General features: G+C 40.9%; 1 pseudogene; it reads left to right on the forward strand.

Moving 5' to 3' along the window:
- Positions 1–778: 778 nt before the first annotated feature.
- Positions 779–3,697, forward strand: LOC143846423 (pentatricopeptide repeat-containing protein At5g66520 pseudogene; annotated as a pseudogene).
- Positions 3,698–6,030: the final 2,333 nt, after the last annotated feature.

Below are 6,030 nucleotides of genomic sequence, written 5' to 3' on the forward strand. Positions count from 1 at the left end.
AAGAAAATGATCAGGAACTTAAGATTAGACTAAGTCAATTTGAGCCGTGTAGATCCTTTCACTATCTTCATGAAAATTTTCTAAAGGATTCATTAACCGACCACAACTAGTTTGGGATTAAGGCTTATTTGAGTTGAGTTGAGTTGACTTGTACACATTGGCCCCCGGCGCAGCCCAAACACCCAGGTCAAACAAAACCAACAACAAATAAGAAGAAGAAGAAGTTCACATATGCAAAACGTGAAAGTAGAAATTTTATTCATTCTCTAAAACTCCCCAAAACGTCTATTGCACTCTCCTTTAAAATCAAAGAGCAAAAAGTCCTACAAAATAGGAAAATTTCTACTATATAGAAAAGATTTGAGTCCGGATCCGGTCTGGCCCGTTAATAGCCCTACCTCAAATTTATCAACCTTTACTAGAATTATTTTGGTTCTTGGGACTTTTGTGGAACAAAAGACTTCCTGGGAGATTGGTGGGAAAAAAAACTCCCTGGAAGTATCCTGGTAAAATAAAAATCCCATGTTTGGTTGACCGGACTATGGTGGGAAAAAAAAATCCCGGCTTTGTTTGGTTGCTTGAACTGTTGGGAAGAAAAAAGTTCTTCTTTTGGTTATTTTGGTTCCTCAGATTTTCGTGCGGGATTATTTTGGTTCCTGGGATTTTTTTTTTCCAGCTTTGGGTTTCGGGCTGGGTTATTTTGGTTTGTGGGATTCTTTTTTGTCCACTAAATAAATAGCAACCAAACGTGGTTTCCTGCGGAAATTCCACAAAAGTCGCAAGAACCAAAAAAATTCTGGCATCCAAACGGAGCAGCATTTTTTAACAAGCACGGTTGGTCTGGCCCATCACTTATCAACAGCTATGCCTTCGTCTCCAGCACTCCTCCAACCTTTACCCCATCTCTCCTTCCACTCCCAACCTCAGAAACAAAACCCACCTTGGATTCCAACCCCCAAACTCCTCACTCAATACCCTCTCCTTCGCCATCTTAATTCTTGCAAGACCATCAAACACCTCAAACAAATCCACGCCCAAACCATCACCACAGGAATCATCCATGACAATTTCGTCGCCTCTCGCATTCTCTCTTTCTCCCTTCTCTCCCCCGACCCTTCCCTCCCTTACGCCCGCCGATTCTTCGCCGGAATCCAAAAACCCGACCCCTTCATCGCCAATACCCTCCTCAGAGCTTACGCTTCTAGCCCTAACCCTATTGATGCAATCCTATTCTACATTCATATTCTAGAATCTTCCCTCGTTATTCCTGATATTCACACCATTCCTCTCCTTCTCAAGGCCTGTTCTGAAATCCCTTCTCTTTCGTTAGGTAAATCAATCCATGCCCATGTTTTCAAATTCGGCTGGTCGAATTTGGTCTCTGTAGTTAACTTTCTAGTCCATATGTATGCGTCCTGCGGTTCAATTGAGTCTGCTAAATTGGTTTTTGATCAGATTCAGGAATTTGATGATGCCTCGATGAATATAATGTTGGGTGGTTACTTGAAATGCGGTTGTTTGGAAATTGCACGACGGGTGTTTGATGAAATGCCTGAGAAAAATGCGGTGTCATGGAGCGTGATGATTAATGGGTATGTCCAGAGTAACCATTTTAAGGAGGGTTTGGAGCTGTTTGAAATGATGTTGATTGAGAATGTAGAGCCTAACGAGAGCGTGTTGGTGAATGTGCTATCTGCCTGCGCTCATCTGGGGGCCATGGAGCAAGGGCAGTGGGTTGAAGGATATGTTAAAAAGAAGAACATTAAAGTCACCGTTCGGCTGGGTACAGCCCTTCTAGACATGTATTTGAAGTGTGGGTGTGTTGAGAAACCACTCGAGGTGTTTGATAAAATGAAGGAGAAGAACGTTATGGCTTGGAGTGCAATGATCAGTGGGCTCGCCATTAATGGGCACGGTAAGGATGCAATACATCTATTCACACAGATGGAAATGAATGGAGTGAGACCAAACCATGTGTCTTTCATTGGCCTTTTGAACGCGTGTAGCCATTCCGGGTTGGTGGATGAAGGTTCAAGCTATTTTGATTCGATGACGAAGGTTTACGGTTTGAAACCGAACATTCATCATTATTGTTGTATGGTTGATCTATATGGTCGTGCCGGGTTGTTAGATCAAGCAGAGGAAATAATCAGGAGAATGCCAATGAAGCCCAATTCCGCTGTTTGGGGAGCTCTCCTTCATGCTTGTAGAATCCATGGGAATGCCCAATTGGGCGAACAAGTAGGGAAAAGGCTTCTTGAATTGGAGCCAAACCACAGTGGGCGCTACGTTCTCTTGTCCAATATTTATGCTGCTCAGGGAAGGTGGGACGAAGTTGCAGAGTTGAGGAGAGTGATGAGAGAACGCGGGGTCAATAAGATGCCAGGGTGTAGCTTCATAGACTTGAAAGGGAGCGTTCACGAGTTCATCGCGGGGGATAATTCGCATCCACAGAGTAGAGAGATTTACTCTATGTTGAAAGAGATGGGTAATGAGCTCAAGCTTGCAGGCTACAAACCTAACAAGGGTCAAGTATTGATTGATATGGATGAGGAAGAAAAGGAGACTGCACTTTGTCATCACAGTGAGAAATTGGCTATTGCTTTCGGATTCATTAACAGTGATCCAGGTTCCACCATTCGAGTCACGAAGAACCTTCGAGTCTGTGAAGACTGCCACACGGTTACAAAGCTGATGTCCAAGATATACAAGCGTAAAATTGTCGTGAGGGATCGAACTCGGTTCCACCATTTTAGAGATGGTTCTTGTTCTTGCATGGACTTTTGGTGAAATGGAGTGGGTTCAATTTTCACAGGATATTAATTTAATGGCTGGATGACACAGTGGAAGGGGCCTTGAATGAAGATCTAATTGAAATTCCATTTCTTCAGGTGATATACAGGACACATGACATGTTGGATTAGATGTGCATTCAACAAATGTAGAATCTCAACGAACAAACAATGGTTGTCCGAAGGATGGCTACAAATCTCATTTTCTGCCTTTTTGGGCCTTAAGTTGAAGTAGAAATGTGAGAAAAAAACTATCGGATTCACTCGCCAAAGTGCATCTTCCGGATTTTTTTCATTAGACACCCATAAGCCATGTTTTGTGAATTTTCTATAGGATTCATTTCATAGAATAGTGGCGAAGTTTACGGCCGGCTGCCAACCTAACGCCAACCCTCCTCCTTTATCCTAGCTTGGGACAAATTGTGAAAAACACAAGCGGAAAGAAAACATCTGTAAAAGGTGGGGTGGCACCAATTGAGGAGAAGATGAGAGCACCGCTTAAGATCGTTTGGGCATATCCAACGTAAGCCTTTTGATGCTCCAATGAGAAGAAGTAACTCGTGCCAAGTTGATGGAGTAAAAAAAGATAGGAGCAGACCGAAAACAACTTAGGTAGAAACAATGAGGAAAGACTTGATGGCTAGGAACATAATAGAGAATGGAAGAAAATGATCCATGTAGACAAATCCAACTAGTGTTAAGGATTAGACTTGGTAAATTTGAGCGGGGTAGATCTTTTCACCTTCTTCATGACAATTTTCTAAAGGATTCATTAGCCGACCCCAACTAGTTTGGGACAGAGGCTTAGTTGAGAGGCTTAGTTGAGTTGAGTTGAGGCCGTGTTTTGCTATGGCTAAGGGAGTGTATTCGAAGCAGGAAACATCACCTAAACTCCATTCTTTTGATATTGGTAGCCCTCTCTTAATTATACACCTCTCATTTTGCTCTTACTAGCTGTATCATCAAAACCTACTTGAAAATTTTGATTTTTTATTCACGAATGAAGTTTGGAAATTATAACCCTGTAATTTTTCCTATCACCTCCCGAAGTCTTTCCAAAATCTTGATGGACTTGCTGTTGCATGAGAGAGCAGCCACATAGGCTCACTTTTCAACAGATTTTGTCTTATTCATGAGGTGGGGGCGCTCTCATGCAACAGCCGGTCCGCAAAATGCCTTCAAGGATGGTCCCTAGCAAATCCCTTCTTTTGAACATTTCCCTTGTCAAAGTATTCTTCAATCCGAACTTAGTAGCCAGACATCGTAAAAACAATAAGTATAAAACTAAGGGTGTCAATTTTGGCTCGGGCTTGGCGGCTCGTTAAGGGCTCGGCTCAAGCTCGGCTCGAATCCTTAACGAGCCGAGCTCGAGTTAGGCCTGGCTCGACTCGTAAAAGCTCGTTTGGGGCTAAAAGTCTAAAACCATAGATAATTATATATTACTATATTAGACTATTAGTTTAGTAATTTGAGAAATTTCTAATTTAATTAAGAGGTTTCCAACTTTCCATTGGCTTTCGAAGTGGGACCGAACATTAAAAAAAGTTTCTGATTTTCCACTAAAAATATCAAAATCAATTTGGTATTTTGTCTTTATTCAGGATTTTGTCTTTTTGTATAATTGTATGATTCTAATCAAAAGACATCCTAAATATGAAATATCTCATTGAATCATTGTTTGTTGAATTTTGAAAACCATTTGTGAGTCCAAAACTGATTATTGAGCTCCAATTTATGGGAAAAAATTAAACAGATCAGACTGATTCCAGGTCCACTAACAAGCTCGTTAAGGCTCATGAGCCTGGCCGAGCCCGGTTCGAGCCTGAGCCGAGCCCAAGTTTTGCCCTTAACGAGCCGAGCCTAGCTGGACCAAGCTCGGCTCGGCTCGGCTCATTTACACCCCTATATAAAACCCTGACTAGACTACATAGAAAAACATTTATATAGACACCTTGAATTACTAGTACTAGATATCTCTTACTCATCTAAAGTTCGAAGCATTTGGTGCGATTTATGTAAGGTGTGATATGGGTGGTGATAGATGTGTTCTCCATGAACACCCACGTGGTGTTTTATAGTAAGGCTGTTTAGATACGCAGATTTTAGAATCCACGCTGTTACTTTGAAAACAGTGTAAAAGAAGGTTCATGATCAGGCTGCTACCGCTAGTATTTCTTGGATTTTAAGTAAGAAAACCACGTTTTAGAAATCTCAGATTTTAGAATCCAAGAAACGCTGCCAGCAGCAGCAGCATTGATCATGAACGATCTTTTACACTGTGTTTAAGCTAAAGACCTGGATTCTAAAATCCGCGTATCCAAACAGCCAATTGTTTTTCTGTCTTCATTCAGAAAACCACTCAAAGGAAGTCTGTTCCTATCAAATAATGGCTGCATTTATCATCTCTCTATCTGGTCTAATACACAAATCTAACTAGGTAGAAAACACCAATATTATAATGACAGTGTCTGTTCTATTTGCATTTTCCAGGAAAAAAAATCATGTGGGCCATATTTGGCAACCGGGTTTCTTTTTTTCATGATAAATTAGTCTCTAATGTGTACTTGACGAGAGGCGGCTAAAAAACATGGAAAAAATCAATCATATTTAGGGTGTTTCTTTTCTTGTCTGCTCACTCACTACATTTTTGGTTTGCCGTCTATATAACTTCCAGCCAAAAAATCTGCATTTTTTTAGGAAAACATTTTAAACACATTTAAAACAAGTTTTAAATGTATTAAATGCATTTTTTTTTTTTTTGGCCAATTATACCTTTTAAACCCACTATATTTTGTAAATGACAATAGAAACACATTTTTTGTGTTTCCGTATTTTTACTACATTTTCTTTTTAACCGACACCATATTAACAAGTCTTTTCGTGGAATCACAATTTGCTAACTATAATCTGTCCCGCGTCTGACCCTCTCCCACCCTCCATCGCCATTGCGTAAGCTAATATTCCAGGAAAAAAAATTCATGGTAGACAAAAAGTGGACCTAGGTTTTTTATTCCATGGAATATTAGTATATCAAGCGGTGAGATATGGCAAAAGGAGTATGGGAGATGGAGGCCTGCGATTGTGTAAGAATTGGCCAAGACCAACAAAAAAATAAACCATGTTTCGATTAGAATTTTTCTTTTCCTTTTTCCCAGCCTTTTCTCACCCTCTCCCCATTCATGCCCTCCCTAGTCTCTCCTCCCGCTCTCCCTAGCCCCCCTTCATGCTCACAAGAAAC

The sequence above is a fragment of the Tasmannia lanceolata genome, unplaced genomic scaffold (assembly GCF_043159265.1).
Source record: "Tasmannia lanceolata isolate RefF3 unplaced genomic scaffold, GAP_Taslan_0.1 ptg000015l, whole genome shotgun sequence".
Lineage (NCBI taxonomy): Eukaryota > Viridiplantae > Streptophyta > Magnoliopsida > Canellales > Winteraceae > Tasmannia > Tasmannia lanceolata.